We start from the raw sequence: 20,167 nt of genomic DNA on the forward strand, positions 1-20,167 counted from the left end.
GGTACTTCCTGCAGAGGACTGTCCTCAATGTTTTTCTTGGAGAGAAGTGGCTTCTTTGCTTCCCTCCTTAACACTAGGCCATCCATCATAAGCCTTCACCTCACTGTGCGTGCAGATGCACTGACACCTGCCTGCTGCCATTCCTTAGCACGCTCTGCACTGGTGTAGAATGATCCCGTAGCTTAATCCTCTTTAGGAGACGGTCCTGGCACTTGCTGGACTTTCTTGGGTGCCCTGAAGCTTTCTTCACAGCAATCGAACCTCTCTTCTTGAAGTTATTGATGATCCGATAAATGGTTAAAGGGATTTTCCCATGAGGGACATTTATGACATCTCCACATTATATGTAATAAATGTCAGATAGATGCGGGTCCCACATCTGGGACCCGCACCTATCTCTAGAACGGGGTCCCCTAAACTCCGTTCTACCGCTCTGTGTTGTGGCTGAATGAGGTGAATTCCAACCATAAAAAAGGTTATATGGTCTTGAGTTACAAAAACAGCGTATCTCGCTGAGCTGCGCGCTTTCTGTAAGTCCCATACAACTGAATGGTAGTTACGGAAACAGCGTAGATCGCATACTACGCTGCTTTCGTAATTGCTATTCACTACTATGGGAGTTACGGTAACAATGTAGCTCAGCGAGCAACGCTATTTTCTTCTTCATGGTCGAAAATCACACACATTAGCCGCATCACAGATCGGAAGAACGGGGTTTAGGGTGCCCTGTTCTAGAGATAGGCGTGGGTCCCAGACAGGGCCGTACTGGGACTTAAAGTCAGCCCTGGCATTTTTAAGCACACAGGCCCACCGCAGGCCATATGCAGCCACCAGTGTTGGGCTGGGACCACCTTTCAGCTATACAAGACACGGGGAGATTTATTAAAACAGGTTTAAATGAAAGAGGAATAGTCCTGACCAACTCCAATTAATCCACTGCTCTTCCATGAGAATAATGAACATGCTCCTTATTCTAGAGGATGTTTTTCACGGAACCGAAAAAAATTAAAGCAGACTTATTTCTGCTGCATGTGAATGGGGTATAAAATAGCCCACTCACTATTTTGGATGCAGAATGTTAGTGGATTTGAAAGGAATTTGGATGTGGAATCAGGGACTTAGTCCTAATCAAATCCTGATTGCGACACACACACACACACACACACACACACACACACACACACACACTGCAACCCAGAAGCTGGACGCATGCTGCATTCGTGCCACTCACACCTAGGACACATAATAATAATAATCTTTATATAGCGCCAACATATTACGCAGCACTTTACAATTTAGAGGAAACATGAAACAAACAATATCAGACATTACATAGCGACAAAGTTCATTTACAATTCAAACCTGGGGAGTGAGGACCCTGCTCGCAAGAGCTTACAATCTATGAGGAAATAAAGGAGACACAAAGTGTAACAGTGTTTGTTCTGTACAATGGTCCGGCCATTTTTATACACATGCGGTGGTAACATAAAGCTGCATGAGCCGGTCACCAGCCAGTATCCGTGTATGACGGACATGAAGAGAAGGAGTGTGAGGGAATCTTATTCTGATGACTAATCTAAAAGGAGGGCCATGGAAAGGAGTCAGATTAGGGAATGTTATAGGCCTGTCTAAATAGATGTGTTTTCAGGGCACGTTTAAAACTGTGGATATTGGGAATTAATCTGATTGTCTGGGGTAGCACATTCCAGAGGACGGGTGCAGCACGAGAGAAATCCTGGAGACGGGAGTGGGAGGTTCGGATTATGGAGGATTTTAATCTAAGGTCGTTGGCAGAACGTAGAGCCCGAGTAGGGTGGTAGACAGAGATGAGGGAGGAGATGTAAGGAGGTGCAGCACTGTGGAGAGCTTTGTGGGTGAGAGTAATAAGTTTGAATTTTATTCGGAAGGGGATGGGCAACCAGTGCAGTGACTGGCACAGATTAGAGGCGTTGGTGTAGCGGTTGGTCATAAATATGAGCCTGGCTGCTGCATTGAGGATAGATTGGAGAGGGGAGAGTTTAGTGAGGGGAAGACCGACTAGTAATGAGTTACAGTAGTCAAGACGAGAGTGAATCAGAGCGACAATGAGAGTTCTGGCAGTTTCCTCCGTAAGAAAAGAGCGGATTCTGGAGATGTTTTTGAGGTGAAAATGACAGGAGCGTGAAAGTGATTGTATGTGAGGAGTAAAGGAAAGATCTGAGTCAAAAATAACCCCGAGACAGCGGGCGTGCTGCTTAGGAGTGATGGTAGTGCCACACACAGAGATGGAGACATCAGGTTTAAGGAGGTTAGTAGATGGTGGGAACACAAGGAGCTCAGTTTTAGAAAGATTCAGTTTCAGATAGAGAGTGGAGGACTCTAATACATGCGCACGCACACCACTCACACCTAGGACACATGCGCACGCACACCACTCGCACCTAGGACACATGCGCGTACATATATACAGCATCAGAACCAAGCTCAGTACATATATACAGCACCAGAACAAAGCTCCGTACATATATACAGCACCAGAACAAAGCTCCGTACATATATACAGCACCAGAACCAAGCTCAGTACATAAATACAGCATCAGAACCAAGCTCAGTACATAAATACAGCATCAGAACCAAGCTCAGTACATATATACTGCACCAGAATAAAGCTCAGTACATAAATACAGCACCAGAACCAAGCACAATACATAAATACAGCATCAGAACCAAGCTCAGTACATATATACAGCACTAGAACAAATACAGCTCAATTTAGTGCAACCCCTGCCGTATAGGTTTGTACGGCGTAAAACTACAGCTCCCAGCATGGCCCGAACAATGGTGAGGATATGTTGGGAATTGCTGTTTCACAAAAGTAATAAACATACCACCCATCATCTCGCTGCAGTGCCTCCCATAACAGTCACAACCACAATGTCCCTTCATCACCGTGACAGCTACAGTGCCTCCCACAACAGTGGCAGTTACAGATTCCCCATAGCAGTGACCGCTACAGTGCCCCTTCTCTTAGCTGGGATGTCATACACTCTATGTGTGCATGTTCGTACATGCTACCGTGCAGTCAGCAGGGGCAAACGGCGGTTCCTGCCGCTATGACCGAACAACCAATGAACCTAAAAGAGAATAGCCTAATCTTCTGAAAGTCCAAGAGGACTCCCCTTTTTTGAAAGTCCTGGGAGAGTAGGCATATACTGTATGTTAAAGCACTGATCGGTTTCTCTAACCAGGGTGGACAGGGTATGTACAGCCACCACCGCTGCATTAAGGGGCACAGAGTCACTGGAGATGCCAGCTGCAGGACCCCATCGATCATTTATGACTGGGTATGTTCACCTTCTCAAATTTTCTGTCATGTCTCATTCTTGTCAGTAGAATTCCGGGTCACAGGATAGTAATGCAAAAATTTGGAGTGTTTGCCGGTATGAGTGTTATGCCCCTCTGGCTCTAATCAGCCCCCTCATGGGTAAAGCCAGTGGGGGTGAGGCGCTCTTGATCCCCTTTTTTTAAAATTTTTACAAATAGTAAGGCTGTGTTCACATCTGCGTCGGAGGCTCTGTTGCAGATTCCGTCACATTTGACTGAAAAAATAATGCTGCACGCAAGCCGTATTTATACCGTTAAAACAACCCTGACAGACCTAATTATAAGTCAATAGGGTCCATCTGGCGCCAGTTGTATCTGTCATAAGACGGATCCGGTACAGCGTCGTGGCCATTATACATGGAAACCAGGACGCAGGTGCGAAAAGAGCCTAAGATGTCAAAAGATTTTCAAAGGTACAGATGCTTTATTCTTCCTAACTACAGTGTTTTCAATGGGGTTGTCAGGCAGCATCACCCTAGCAACTAGTCTGTCTCAGATGACTTAGGTCTACCCTTCAAGGCAGAATGACTATCAAACTGAGGGTAGAGATGGGGCAAGACGTATTGGCTGAATTAAAAGGGGTTATCTCAAGATCTACTCTTAAAATTGAAGCTGGCCTGGCAATCAGCTGATTGGCGCAGTCCGGATTCTACCAGAGTGAGAAGCGATCTCTGTAACTAAACCTCCGCACTGGCTAATACAGGGGGTCCTGAGCAGAGTATCCCCCCTCTCTGATGTCCAGTTGTCCTAATAGGACGTATGGTAATTGGTTAATATATTTTGGTTTTCTCTGTATTAACCCTATTTTGTAAAATACATGTAGGTGAGTTCCCTTTTAGCAGCACGGCATTAAAGTTTCTGTTACATTGTTTACATTCATCTCCAATTATTTCGCAAAATTCTGTCATGACCTTTATTTGGACAACATTTTACGATATTAATGTTATCCAAGGCTGCCGATTGTTACATCATATTTCCTGAATTAATGTTCCCGGCAGGAAGATTCATAAAAAATTTTGGTAAATGAGTGACACAATTCTTATTATACTCCTGGTCTAGTCCCGTAACCCTGCTCCAGGTTTCATTGGCGTCCCGGCTCCCTGCTCTCCTCACCGCGGCTCCCTCTGCCCTCAAGTCACATCATTGTGACACTGTTTATTTTTTGCTCTTTTTCCGTGTGTGTCATCTTACCCTGTAAATATTACACAGTTGAAACTTTTTCCATGAATAACAGGCCTTTTGCGTATCGGCTGTGGTCATCACCTTCGTTATCCATTATATTGACCATCAGGGAACTGCATAACCGATGATTTCCTAGTACAGGGGGCTGCTGTCTAAGTCACATAATGCAATTCTTCATCGTTAGCTAGCTGAGAACTGCCTAATAACTACAGTCTTTTCAATGGGGTTGTCAGGCAGCGTGTCCATAGCAACCAGTCTGACTTAGGTCTTCAGCTTAAGGCAAAATGACTATTGAACTAAGATCAGAGAAAGGTCAAGGAGGCAGGATACAGCTTAAAAGGTTTTTTTACATTGGTTGAACTTGATGGACATGTGTCTTTTTTCAGCCGTACTATGTAACTATGTAACATGACTATAACCCCCTTACCTCGCTTCCTCTTCTTTTATCCCCCGCCACTTCAGGTGTTTACATCTTCGACGTGTGACTGCGGTAGCTACTCGCTAGTGTTCCGCTTATAGTGACGTCCCACGGCGACATTGCAAAGAGACAACAAGTCGTTCGATCACGGCCCAATGTCATGTGACTACGTTGATGACCAGAGAGGATTGGGACGGAGCCATAGATACTTCCTTTGCTAGTCCTAGATACTTACTTTGCTAGTCCTAGATACTTCCTTTGATAGTCCTAGATACTTCCTTTGTTAGTCCTAGATACTTCCTTTGCTAGTCCTAGATACTTCCTTTGATAGTCCTAGATACTTCCTTTGCTAGTCCTAGATACTTCCTTTGCTAGTCCTAGATACTTCCTTTGATAGTCCTAGATACTTCCTTTCATAGTTCTAGATACTTCCTTTGATAGTCCTAGATACTTCCTTTCATAGTCCTAGATACTTCCTTTGATAGTTGAAGCTCTGGGATCAATTCAGACCACATTTTGTGGTGAACCCACAAGAAATCCGCTAGTATATAACAGGTGGACTTACCACTAAATTTTTATCGCACCACAGCCAACATTGTGAACATAACCTAAGGGTCCTCTTACATGGCCCAATACGGGCCGCGTAAACGAGCGCCGATCAATGAGACCACTGGTTGATCGGCGCTTGTTTGCTCTTTTCACGAGGAGCTGTGATCAGTAATGTATGGGGATGAGAAATCGTTATTACAATCGCTCGTCCCAATGCATTCCCGTTACGCCAGCAGCGCATCTAAGTGAGACGTGCTGCCAACAATGATGATATTTAATGCTGCATAAACCATACGATCAGCCGATGAAAGAGCGTTTGCTTGTTCATTGGCTGATTGTTGCCCCGTTTACACAGGGCAACGATCAGGAACGAGTGTTCATATGAACGCTCGTTTGCCTGATGATTGGCCCGTGTAAAAGGACCTTAAGACTATGAAATCTGTGAAAATAGTCAGAAATCTGCAACAATTCCAGATAAAATTGGCGACCAATGGGTGATTTTCAGTCTTAAAGGGGTTGTCCAGGATTAGAAAAACATACCTCCTTTCTCCCGGAAACAGCGCCACACCTGTCCACAGGTTGTGTGTGGTATTGCAGCTCAGCCCCCTCCACTTCCACAGTGCTGCGCTACAATACCAGAAACAACCCATACACAGGTGTGGCGCTGTTTTTTGGGGGAAAGCAACCATGTTTTTCTAATCCTGGACAACCCCTTTACTACAGTCAGCCTCTCCCCAGTTTGAAATGGCGGATAACAGGGAACAATAGATTGCATCCAACCGCACAGCCCATGTAGATAACCTATTCTGTAGGCGTGCGTTCCCTTTAAAGGTGCGCACAGCAGGAAGGATGATTCTCTGTTCAGACCCAGTTGTATAAATCTGTATATATTGCCTGGTGCAGCTGGGACACGGTTTTCTCGTAGAGATCGTGCTGATTTCATGGATTGTTCATTATGTGGAGGTGTTTCTAAGCAGCTTTGCAGCAGAGTATACCTTGCCCTGCGGGGGGGGGGGGGTGAGATTTGTGAGTGTGCGTTAAGAGATAAGAACTGACGTCAACTCACCTGACACACAGCCAAGAACTTTGTACGACAAAGGAGGAGGGGGGTAAAAACACAGAACGCAGGGTGAAAAAAGTCAGGGGTTGTGTTTAAGGTGGCGGAGCACATATATAATGGTGGGATACAAGATGCAGAGCTGTATCGGGGGTCACCCGCTCCCTCTAACTTATCGGGGGAAATTTGTTAAGGTCTGTGCGCCGGGAGTCCACTCGTAGCGTAAATACTGCCAATTTTCCGCAACGGACCTCGTTGCGGAAAATCCGCGGCATAATGCAGTAACGGCAAAGTAGATGAAATTTGAACAAATCTCATCCACACGCTGCGTAAATTCTGAGCGGAAAAAACACTCAGAAATTGACCTGCGGTGCGTTTTTTTTAGTCCGCTGTTTCGTATTTTGCGTAATCGCTGCTTATTTGTTGCGAGTTTTCCCTATTGAATTCAATGTGGAGATAAATCCCACAACAAATAGCAGATGTTGCGTTTTTTTGTGGCAGAAAAGTAGCGATTCTGCTGCAAAAAGACACAACTCCGAAAAAAATTATTCTTATACTTACCCAGAATTCTGTGTTTCTTCGTCCAGGCCGGCCTCCTGGGATGACACTTCATCCCATGTGACTGCTGCAGCCAATCACGTTGGATGAAACGTCATCCCAGGGCAGCAGAACATCAGGACATCGGAGGGACACGTCGCCATGGTAAGTATACTTTTTTTTTCAGTGCAGTTTTCCACAGCGGACATTCCGGCCGAAAAACTGCACCACAATTTGGAGCGATTTTTCAGACGGAATTCCCCGCGCGCGACCAGGACATATGCGCTGTGTACTTTTACGCAACGTATCCGCCCTGTGTGGACGGACCCGAATTGTGCCTCTTAAGAAATTACGCACATTTTTCTCTAACGCTCTATATTAAAACTGGCGTAAGAAATGGCAGTCTAATTTAATTCCCCCAGGGTGTGTAGATCACCCTTGTTGGTGGGGCCTGTCGCTAGGCAGCCACCCAAACAGATAACTGTACTGTAACGAACCATGCAACTGCGTATCTGTCACACGACCAGGACTGATTCTCAGCCTCTGGAAGTAAACAATTAAGTATTCCAATCATTGACAGCAAGCAGGGATCTTGTGAAAACTGATAAAGAAAATTGTACAGCAGATAAACCTTATTTGCTGATACTGGAAAACCCCATAAAAATTTGCAAAATTATGACAAATCCCTCCTAAATCGAATTATTTAGTGTCGGGTATTAATATCCAAATGAGATTCCGTTTCCCGTGAACGCTCCGTGCTGTGTCCAAGTAAATGGAAACCTGCAGTTTCACTCTTGTGTTTGGGAATGAGAAATAGGTCAGCGACTGAGACACCCGCTGGTAGAATCAGTCAGCCGAACGTAATCCTCTCATTCTGCCTCTTGCATCCCTCTCGGATGCCAGTTCTAGCCATAGAGCCGCTGCCACCGCTGCTTGGCATCCATCCGTTTTCGTATATTTGCTCAATCCATAAAAGTACCGATCACATGGTTACATGGCGATGCCAGATACCTTCAGCAAAATTATTAGACACCAAACCCGCAGGCCTGGAGATCCCAAGGGATTCTGGGTAGGAATGTTTTCATTTAACAGTTTCCGTTGCTATAAGAAAACAGGAAAACGTTGGAAAATCTGCCACGAAAAGCAGCTAAAAGTAGAAATGTTTGTCGTTCTGGAAGCAGTCGTACTAGATGAACTCTTCAGACGAGCAATTGATCCCAGACTTCCCTCATGCCTTATTTTGGGTTATCGTTTTCGGCTGACAGGCACATCTGTATCTCATTTGTATCATATTACAGTGCGTATGAAGTATATACCATTCCCGTGATGTCATCGTGAAAAATACTCAGCTATTACTGAAACTGAAATGAAAAATCTGAGTAATGTATCACGACGCAGGGCGTGATGTAGCGTACAAATATGTGTCTGTTGCTTATACTTTTATTTCAATACTTCGCCCTTCTTTATCAGATAAATTGTCCCTGTTGCCAATAGCAACCAAATCACAGCTGAGCTTTCATTTTTAATCTGCTCTGGAAATATGAAAGCCGCGCTGTTATTGGTTACCAGTTTTTCTGTTATACCAGTAAGGCTAATTTGGCGGCCCCAGGGGCACAATCGGCCCTCATGCCTTGGGGTATGTTCACACGGCTTTGCAAATTACGTCTGAAAACACTGCGTGTGAACTTCCCCTTATGTGCAGCCCCTAAGGGAAGGCAAATTCATATGATCACACTGCCCAGCTATAGACAAAAGAAGAGCTACTCAGTTCTTATGTTTTGGGGCACTGTGGTATTGCTCCGATCTCCATACCATTTATTTTAATGCCACCCTCTGTTCTGCCCAGGAACACCCACAAAACCTCTCAGAAACGCCCACTTTTGGATATATTTGGATATGCCCCACCTCTTTTGAGGTCCGTTTAATGAGACAATCCCACGATGGTCGGGATGTTTTATGTGTATGCATCTATGTATGGACTTTTTATGTTCAATTTATTTTGCATTTTGGCTCCAGACCTGTTTTAGCTAAATACAATATATGGAAAAAATGCCGGCCCTGTCTGAATGTGATGTTGACCCTTTAAAGGACTCAAGGGCCACATTTGAGTCCCTCACAATATGTCGGGTTGACCACCACTGTGTTAGACACTCTAACAAAATGAGGCCTATTGTAAATAGATGATTCGATCACTTATACATATATGGTTTACCAGATTCTGTTAGTATATAGCTCCAATATATTCCATAGGAGGGAGATGCGTTGCCGACATGGTGGTAATACATGGGGACGAGCGATGGTAGTAACGATCGCTCGTCGCCATACATTACTGATCATAGTTCATTGTGAAAGGAGCAAACGAGCGCCGATCAACGATCGGCGCTCGTTGTTACAGCCAAAATTGACCGCTGTAAAAGGACCCTTAGGCCAGCTTCATAGAAAGCCAATTTACCTACTAGTATGCGTTTCGTTTTATGGATGGAAATCGTCGTACATGGTGGAAACCCACAGAAGCACATCGGGAACATGCCAACTCCAATCAGATGTTGCTCCTGGTCAAGTTTCAAACTCAGGACTGCAGGAACGAGCCTGGCGACCTCAGATATGACCATAAACCCTTAGGGCTCATTCAGACGAGTGTGAATCTCGTTCATGGGCTGTGCGTTGAAACAATGCACAGCACACTGACCCATGCATTTCAATGGGGCTATTCACACATGCGTGAGGTTTTCACGCAGCGAATGTCCGTGGCGTGAAACCCACTGCATGTCCTATATTGGTGCGTTTTCATACCTTTACAGCATCTGTGTTCATTTCCCTTATCGGAGCAAACATGCAGGAAATATGAGCTCTGCTTTCCTAGCAACCACATGACTTCTTCTCTGGGTGACTACCATCTGAGGACATATAGATCTGCATACCGAAGCGGAAACAGGAAGTTCTATACAACAGACTGCTTCTCCATGCTACGCAGGTTGGTTTTAGGCCCCTCTCGCTCATAATAGAGCAGTCACAGGAAGAATGAACAAGACATCAAGGACCTTTAGAATAAAAGCATACAAGACCAGGGTGAAAAGTACAGGAATAAACCATGGTAAGTCATTTACTGTCTATACACTGATAAGAAGACTTGCAGGGAAGACGTTATGTAGTAAACAGAGATAGGCTTTAATATGTTATCCATTATACATTGGCAAAGGAGACATCCTCCCTGAAATACAGAGCTACCAGATTTGGAGAGTGAACGTGGAGCGTTCATATCAAGTCCACGCGTAGAGAACGTACCTCATGTTAATACAGAACTCGCCAAAATGTAACCCACATCAGTGACTAAAGCTACAACACGAAAACGTGCAAATCTAATCAATGTCTTAATTTCAGGTCCAATATTTATTGGAGATTTTCCATAAGGAATAGAGCGTAGACGTAAAACCAAGAGTGCACTGAAACGCGTCTCACATTCGAAGTCTATCTTCTGAGTCAGATGGCATGAATGAATGGCAGTAACTTCTAACATCTGGGACCACTATTGGATTTCACATGTCAACACGTGGCAGATTTGTAACTCTTTAGGGGTTTCTTTTCAAGATGGAATAGCATTTTGCATACTCATAAGCAACATTAAATGGATTTAAGCAAGTATAGCTATAAAATAAGTAAAAAGTTCTGATGAGGATGATTATCCGGACCCGTGATCACATACACATGCCAGAAAATAACACTGATAAAGTTCTACAACTTGGAACCCAAGAAATACCCCAACCCGGTACACGGTAAACACCTTCAACTCTAACTAGAGGTACCGACTAATTCAAAGTAGTCATGGCTATGCATTCCTTATAATAAAAAAGAACAAAAATTATAATTAGCCATTCGTAGTTTTGGCCATAAAGTCTAAAATAAGTCAAGATAGTTGAGATCTCGCTGTTCATCATTTAAATTTCTGTTTTTATAACTTGGTTAGGAAAGAACCAAGTCACCACAGATATGACCACAAAGCCTTACAACTGCAAAAATAAATCAGTGTTGCTGACAAAGGGCTGGATTGCACATCGCTTCATCACGAATAGGCTTCCTTTTCCATTAAGTACCATGTCAGCACAAACGGCCAGAACTTCATTTTGTAGACACAACAATGTTGAAGGCATCAGAAGGTGTTGAGAGTGTGGATATGAGGTTGAAATGTGAGGGTTGAGTCAAATGTTAACCCTAGACTCAAGAAGGTTCTACACTGTAGAAGAACATTATTTGGTATAAGATCCCTTCTTACAGTCCTTCGCATGCACTCATCGGCAGCTTCTACCTGTGGCCTCTTCTAGAAGTCCATGTCCATCCCGATGCCAGGGCAGGAATATCTCCCTTGGCCACAGGAAATTTGGCTGCCAAGAACTTCTGACTTCTGCTGTTCTATTAGTTCAACCCATCATCGACAATGGTTTACTCTATGATCAGGCAGCCCAGGGATCAACAGGCCCAAGAGCTGTTTGAACTTATTGACTTCTTCTAGGGTTGGTGACTAAACATCAGCTTCGATCAGGGTTCCTCAAAATGGGTTCCAAGGAACCTCAGGCCTTCACCAAGGAGTTTCAAGGGTTTAAACATTGGTCATGAACAATCGCTCTGTGAGTACCACCCATATTTTATTACTTACACATAGAACTTACTATTACTTTATGTTCCCTTCCAACATTGGGCCCATGATTTCATATCCAACCAGGGAATCATAATGACGATGGCACATTCTTGCTGTAGACCAAGGATAGATGTCTCTAGGGCCTCTACACTACTTAGCTAGCCATTTGTATGATCTTACTAAGGCTTTGGATCAGATCCCCAAAATTTAAAGGGGTTTAGGTCTATATAGGCAAATTGCATACTGTTGTGGCATTGTGTTCAATGTATGAAGTGAATGCGATTAGTGGTGGCTGCAGGCAGACCAAATTGTATACTTTAAAGGGTAAATAAATTTAAAAAAAACTTTTGACATGTCAGAAGTTTTGATCGGTGGGGGTCCGAGCACTGAGGCCCCTACCAATCGCTAAGACGAGGCAGTGGAAGCGCTCGGGTGAGTGCTGTGCCACTTCATTTCTGATTGGCTGATTAGCGAGTGATGTACGGGCTTCATTTTAGTGATTGGTGGGGTCTGAGTGCTCGGACCCCCACCGATCAAAACTTCTGATATGTCACTATGACATGTCAAACGTTTGTTTTTTTTAATTTTATCTGCCTTTTAATTCTATATCTATGCAGGAAATTTGGAGCTCTGTATCAGAAAAAAATGGAGCTCTGACCCCTATAGATATTTAATAAGAAATACATCAGCACAGAATGTTGGACCTAAAAATGACATGATGATGATTATTGATGATGAAAGGTGCAGATTCACATGAAACATTTTTGTCCTACTTTTCCTTAGAAATGTAGAAAATCTTAGACATTTTTCATCTGGAATTTTTTTTAACCCCTTAGTGACCATCAATACGCCTTTTCACGGCGGTCCAGTCTAAGTCCTGCGCGGGTGTCACGTGCAGGCTGGAGCGAGCGCTTGGCTGTCTGATGAAAACCGGGCTCCTGCTCCAAGGGCCACGATCGAAGTTTACTTTGATCGCAGCCGTTTAACCCGTTAAATGCCGCTGTCAATAAAAGTTGTAAAACATAAAAGACCTATACATATGTGGTATCGTCGTAATCGTACCGAACCATAAAATAAAGGTAACGTGTTATTTACGCCGCACGGTGAACGGCGTGAATTTAAAACGCTGAAAACAATGTTGGAATTTCATGAGGTTTTTTTCTATTCCCCCCCCCCCCAAAAAAAAAGTTTATAAAAGTTAATCAAAAAATTATATGTACCCCAAAATTGTGCCATTAAAAAGTACAACTAATCCAGAAAAAAACAAGTCCTCATATAGCTATGTCAATGGAAAAATAAAAAAGTTATATCTCTTTGAATGCAACTATAGAAAAACAACAAAAATAGCCTGGTCATTAGGGCCTAAAGGGGTTAAAGATGAATCATTAGACTATTAAAATGCGAAGGACAAGGGAATTTTACTATTATGGTTGTGAAATCCCAGATGTCTGATCCTTAACAGAATTATGCAGTTGCCTGAAAAAGTTCCACCGAATTCCATTCACATCGTATTTGACCAATGACTGAATAGTTTGTTATTTGATAGTAGGATCAAAAGTACATTATAAGGTGTTTGGAGCAAAGACAACTCAAATAGTAATGGCTTAAGGTCCAGATATTCTGCCTGTTAAACGGGCACCGATCCAGCATGTGGATCGTCCGCTCCATTCAAATGTCTCAACAATTGTTCGTCCCCATACTTGCGATCATTACTCCGTTTGAATGGAGCAAACGAGCACTGGTCAACGCGCTGTACATACATTTTGCACCTTGTCGGGAGCACATCCCTGTCTACACGGGCAGATGTGCCATGATCGCTACCCTGGCAATGATCTGGAATGAGCGTTCGTGTGAACATTCATTTCCCCGATCATTGGCCCGTGTAAATTAAAGCCGGCCATGCACTGCGGGATTGTTCGTATAAATGATCCCACCAGCAAGAGTAGAGACTAAACTGGCTGATCGGAGAGTCCGCTTTAAAGAAAGTTGACTCTTTGGGGCTGGCACAAAGTAGCAAATAATTAGCCGACTACGGCTAAAATTTTCCAACCTGGCCGATCCATTTCTGCACTTATTTTATACACGATGGTCAGCCAACATGGACATAATCAGCTATTTCGGCCAACTTTTATCTCATGTATATGTGTAAGTCCTAGTAAAAATTGTTGGCTATTGTAAATTTGCTGCCCTGTACTTTGATTCCTTCATTGAGAGAAGCTGCTTGCATACTTTAGATGCATGTTTCATATACAGGATGTGATGAACGGGCTTCTGAGAACCATATGGACCACGCGTGATGAAAGCAACAGATTACAAGTCCCGGGATGTGCAGTGCATTAAACTCTGAGGTCAAGGCCTGGCTTATCTGTTAGGCTGGATTTACACGAGCATGTTCGGTCCGTAATGGACGAAACGTATTTCGGCTGCAATTCCCGGACCGAACACACTGCAGGGAGCCGGGCTCCTAGCATCATAGTTATGTACGACGCTAGGAGTCCCTGCCTTGCTCCATGGAACTACTGTCCCGTACTGAAAACATGATTACAGTACGGGACAGTTGTCCTGCAGCGAGGCAGGGACTCCTAGCGTCGATCATAACTATGATTCTAGGAGCCCGGCTCCCTGCACTGTGTTCGGTCCGGGACTTGCGGCCGAAATACGTTCCGTCCTGCTCGTGTGAATCCAGCCTTACAGAGAATCTCTCTACTACACAGTATTAAAGGGGTTGTCTCATGAAGACAACCCATTTATGTTTGTATTGAGGAACCCATGGACGTGAAGACTGTTGCCTAATAGCTTGAGCTCAACTCATCTAATATCTATGGGTGACCTTATTGTTGACCACCTCATCGCCTTAAAATTTGGTTTTTCCCACCAACCCTTCCCGTAGCTCCCATTAATGTCAGTGGTGCCTACTATCCAGTTGGGACTAAAACCATTCTTCTATAGGCAAAGAAAGGGACCACAGATCAGTATTTTATAAGCATGTCCTACCAATGAAGAGCAGAACAGGCCCTCTCAAATTTTTGACCCATGACATCCTAAGCAGGTTGAGCAGAACGGGCTATTAGGGGGAACAAGGGTAAAAACTGCATCCAAAGAACTTTTGGCTGCAGCTTCTATTGCCGACTTCATTGAAAATTGTGGAGCAAATGTCCCAATAGAGCATGATTTGAAGAATTTTGTGATTGCATCTAAAAACATGTTTCTTCTAAAATTTCTCATCTATGTTCACTTAAATTTTAGCCCAGAGGCGATCACTCCCTCAGCAAATGCTTTGCATATTTGAACTCGAATGCTTGTGCGTCTCTTTCAATGTGAGCGTGATGTAGTGGTGAGCAGTGGCGTGTACAGGATTTCCTCAAAGTGGGCCGTGGTAGAGTTCAGAATTGTAATTTCTACAGGGAAATTGCGCAATAGGGCTGCTTTCTGTGTGAGTGAGTAAGAAAAACTGTTTTGTTAAACTTTTTTCCAATAAGTAAAAAGTTGATGGAATGGGGTGCCAGTTTTTTTCGTTTTTAATCTGGAAGTGGTTAAATAAGTGAAAATATAATATCCTGGGTATTTGTTAGGCCTCATTCAGACGAGCGTGTCCGTTGTGTGTCTGCAAAAAACAGGCCGTGTTTCACGCATATGACTGTCCATATGGTATCAGTGGGCTTTCTGTTTGGCATCCGTTTTTCTCTTGCGTGTTTTTCCTCTGCAACCATGTCCTGATTTAACTTTTTTTTTTTCTCTGCATTTCTTTAGCAACTGATGCGTGAAACACGGGTCAGTTTTTTTACACGCACCCATTGAGTTCAATGGGTGACGAGGTCCGTAAAAACGGACCAGAATAGGACATTGAGTGAGTTTCACACAACGGACACTCGCTCCATGAAAAAACACGCATGTGTGAATAGCCTCATTGAATTGCGGTTATTTTAACGGCCAACACACTGACGTGAAACACGCTGAATGAGGCCTTAGTATGGTGCCCTTCAGTGACCATTGGTGCAGTGTTCAATACCAGGGGACCCATTGGTACAGTGCCCACTCCAGCTGGGCAGTGTACTGTCTTACCTTCCAATAGGGTAATATCCTTCCTGAACCTTTCGTTAACCTGTGGTTTGTATCCCTGAAAATCCTGTGGTGTAGTCCCTAGTACTCAACTTTTTACCTTCCATCCCTGGTAACCCAATTTGGACAGTGCGGCTCAATGGTGACCGACGTTTCAGGAAATGGCTCAAGCCACAAAAATATCCGATATGGGGTTTTCGGTCAGTTTTGTAAGTACATATGCACTCGAATACACTCACCTGACGCCTACATTATATCACCCCTTTTGTTCTTCAAGACAATGTGAATTGGGTAAGGCATGGACTTTGTGGATTATTTCCTAGGAGACTGTAATGCAGCACTGTTGCTGACTCGGTGGTGGCCCATTCAACATCCTCCAATGGTATTGAGATACAGGGACTGTAGTAGCCATTGTAGTATGATAAAGTCACTGGCATGTCCCTGACACTATTAGATGATGATCCATGTCTTGTTACAAGGGAAAAAATATCTCTGTGGACGTTGCCATTGGACTCCGTGTACAGAGTTGATATGTATGGGTATATGGGTTCGGTAATGGCAACAGGGAACCCAATGTGTGCCATAAAAACATGCTTCCTGGGCATCATACATGTTCATGAGGACATCATGTAGATGAAGACCAAATCCTGGTCTGGCATTGGTTTATGGCCACAGAAACTTGAACTCTTCAGATCAGGTTTTTCCAGTCTTCCAACACTTCAGTGTTGGTGACATTTTTTGGGGTAACACAAGTGAACCATGACTTGGTTATATCCCACCCACCGTATTGCATTCCATAATATTTTCCCGAGCTCCACCGTTGTACTGCTTTCTGTTGAACGCCGGGTACTCTCCATATGTCGCCCCATCTTTGGGGATGTTAGATATCTACCAGGGCTTTTAGACCGCACATCATGCACTCCTCACTGCTGAGACCCTCAGTTGGAATCTATGGGGGAACCTGGCAGCATGTATTTATTTTCCTTGAAACACCACCCCAGGGAAAATTAATCATTGCACAGTTCCCTCTGAAATTAAATGGTGCGTCCGAGTCCTGCCCAGATGTGTCTGGTCATCAGGAGCTAGAGACGCTCCTTGTAGCTGCATTCTGCTTTTGCGAAATAGAGGAGGGTCCAGAATGGGGGATCCCCTCTATTAACCCTATTCCATAACATGGTATTTACAAATTGGATTTCTAAATCAGACAACCCCTTTAAACCTACATATTTGGTGCCCATGATCATGCCAAGTTCAAAGCCATTCAGATCATAGACATTATCCATTAAAGGATTATTCCTAATGTAGACATTTATGGCATATGCAGAGGATATTCCAAAAATGTCTGAAAGATGTAGGTCATACCTATTTCGAGAACGGGGGTCACCCGATCACCGTTCCGCTTGATTAAGTGGCCGCTGACTGCAAGATCTGGTCAGGGACTAGTGGACGGGGCCGCGCGGCCCTCTTCACCCTGTTCTATAGGAATTATGGAAACAGCCTTGCGCTTGCTAAGGTGTAACCTAAAGCTGGACCCCAATACCGTTATGCCATTTATAATACTGATGACGACTTACGTGGCAGAGGGACCATTCTGATCCGACCCTATGAAACCTTGGGTAAGTGAGCAAACTTTATCTACACACAGTATTGTTATAGGTTAGCGTATAACATTGTAATATATACCGCAGATATATGTTATACCACCTGTGAGTATGCGCCTTCAATATGTAACCCGTAAGAAGTGTACGATGTTTAATGGTGTATATACATAAACATAGAGTAACAAGTCAGAGGTCAGCGTCCTTTTCCATATATTGTTGCGATATATACAGTCGAAGATATGCCAATTACTTCACGTGTTTGGTACGTCTGCCCCCTCTTCCCCCTCCCCCCCCCTTTCTGTAAGAAAAAACTTTTCAGGCGAATTCTTTTCTAAAGTACTACAAGTTCTGGTTAGTTCTTCGCTGTGGGGCGTGAACTTCCTGGAAATCAAAGTATTGGGACATGAGGCTGTTACACAACTTGGCAGTATTGCTTTGCCAAGCCAAACATGGAAAACGTTGTCCCTGTGTATGCAGGAGGCCGGGCCTCAGAGTGAAATGTACTTCCGACTGCAGTAAGACGGCTCTCGTCACTACGTAGGTTTATACAGATCTGTAACCGGGCCTGGACGTTATTGCCTGTCCCAGATAACATATAATAAATGTCTCTCACGGGCGCTGGGCCTACACTGTATCACATAACCAGGGTATAATGTTCTATAATGTAAGCAGCACAGACAGTATTACCATGGACTATACACGGCCTGATATATCTGCCCGGTGTAGTGATCGCACCCAGATTCAGGCCTCGTTCTTTCGGCCATGTTTAATAGCCTCTAAGGAGATTTTACATCGTTGGTGTTCGCATAGAGACCCCCATACATATTTGATTGTGATTAGCAGTTTGTTTGTTTGTTGTTTGCCGAATCCGCCACAGATCTTGTTTTGGGGATCAGCCCTCAGGTGGTGATTAGATCAGCCATGTTTGGCTCCACAGCTGTTTACAGAGGTGTCCCCCATCCCACCCAACTCCGCTGGCAGTACCATCCATGTTCATCTGCACCAGCCACGAGTACCATCAGGAATGATAACTGCCAGTGGCAGCTCAAATAGACTTCATCTGGCAGTTATGGCATGTGCATGGTCAGATTTGGTGGCTAAGATGTGGGACACTTTAGCTGCCCACATGTCTACTAAGGGAGAGCAGTTTGAGCGCGTGGAAAAGGTAAGCTGTGTGACTGGTAATGTTGTGGGGACACTGTGATTAAAACTGTTCAGGGGACACTGTAGCTGGCTTTATTCTGGTGACACTGATTGGCTCTGTCCTGGGGCACTGTAGCCAACACTCTTCTAAGGGCACTGTGGCTGACTCCGTTCTGGGCCACTGTGGCTAACGCTTTTCTGGGGCACTGTTCTTAGGCCGCTGTAGCTGGCTCAATTCTGGGGAAATTGTGGCTGACACTGCTCTGGGGGTACTGTAGCTGTCAATCTGTTCTGGTAGCATTGTAGCTATCACTCTTCTGGGGGCACTGTGACTGGCAGTTTTCTTGTAAAAATTTGGTTGTCACCGCACCGGAGAAAGATGTAAAAATACTGGGTGCAAGCCTCTGAGGGACCCAATCCAAAGTCCCACAGCTGTGGGTGGCAGTTTTCTGGTGACACTGAGACTGGCTCTTTTCTGGGTCACTGTAGCCAGTACTCTTCTGAGCGCACTGCGGCCGACTCTGATCTGGGAGACTGTGGCTAACACTGTTCTGGGGGCACAGTGACTGGGACACTGTAGCTGGCTCTGTTCCAGCTGAAACTGTTCTGAGGGTACTGTAGCTGTCAATCTGTTCTGGTACCACTGTAGCTATCACTCTTCTGGGGGCACTGTGACTGCTTCTGTACTGGGCCACTGTAGCCAGCACTTTTCTGAGGCACTGTGGCTGACTCCGTTGGGGGGCACTGTGGCTAACGCTGTTCTTGGGGCACTGTAGCTGGCTCTGTTATTGGGACACTGTGACTGACACTGTTCTGGGGTCACAGTGACTGGGGCACTGTAGCTTGCTCTGCTCTGGGGACACTGTGGCTTTTACTGTTCTGAGGGTACTGTAGCTGTCAATCTGTTCTGGTACCACTGTAGCTATCACTCTTCTGGGGGCACTGTGACTGCTTCTGTACTGGGCCACTGCAGTCAACATTTTTCTGAGGGCACTGTGGCTGACTCTGTTGGAGGGCACTGTGGCTAACGCTGTTCTTGGGGCACTATTGCTGGCTCTGTTACTGGGACACTGTGACTGATACTGTTCTGGGGTCACAGTGACTGGGGCACTGTAGCTGGCTCTTCTCTGGGGACACTGTGGCTTTTACTGTTCTGGAGGTACTGTAGCTGTCAATCTATTCTGGCACCATTGTAGCTGGTTCTGTTCTGGGCTACTGTAGCCAGCAGTCTTCTGAGGGCACTGTGGTAGACTCTGTTGTAGGGCACTGTGGCTAACACTGTTCTGGGGGCACTGTGACCGACTTCTGGTGGTACGATGACTGTCACTCTTCTGGGGGCACTGTGACTGACTGTTCTAGGGCTGCTATGACTGGCTCTGTACTTGGGGCTCTGTAGGACATACTTCATTAATAAGTGAACGTGTTCCACCATAACAAATCCTCTATAAACATTTTCTTTAAATGAGTGACATTTTCCAGATGACTGGTTGCTGTGTGAACGCGGACAGTCGGACTGTAATCTAAATATTATGATACAATTTTACATGTGTAACTATAGAACAACTTAAAAACTCCTGAGATATGTCAAATCTACATGTGAAAGGAGAACAAAAAATGTTGCATAA

Source organism: Rhinoderma darwinii, chromosome 8, assembly GCF_050947455.1.
Source record: "Rhinoderma darwinii isolate aRhiDar2 chromosome 8, aRhiDar2.hap1, whole genome shotgun sequence".
NCBI lineage: Eukaryota > Metazoa > Chordata > Amphibia > Anura > Rhinodermatidae > Rhinoderma > Rhinoderma darwinii.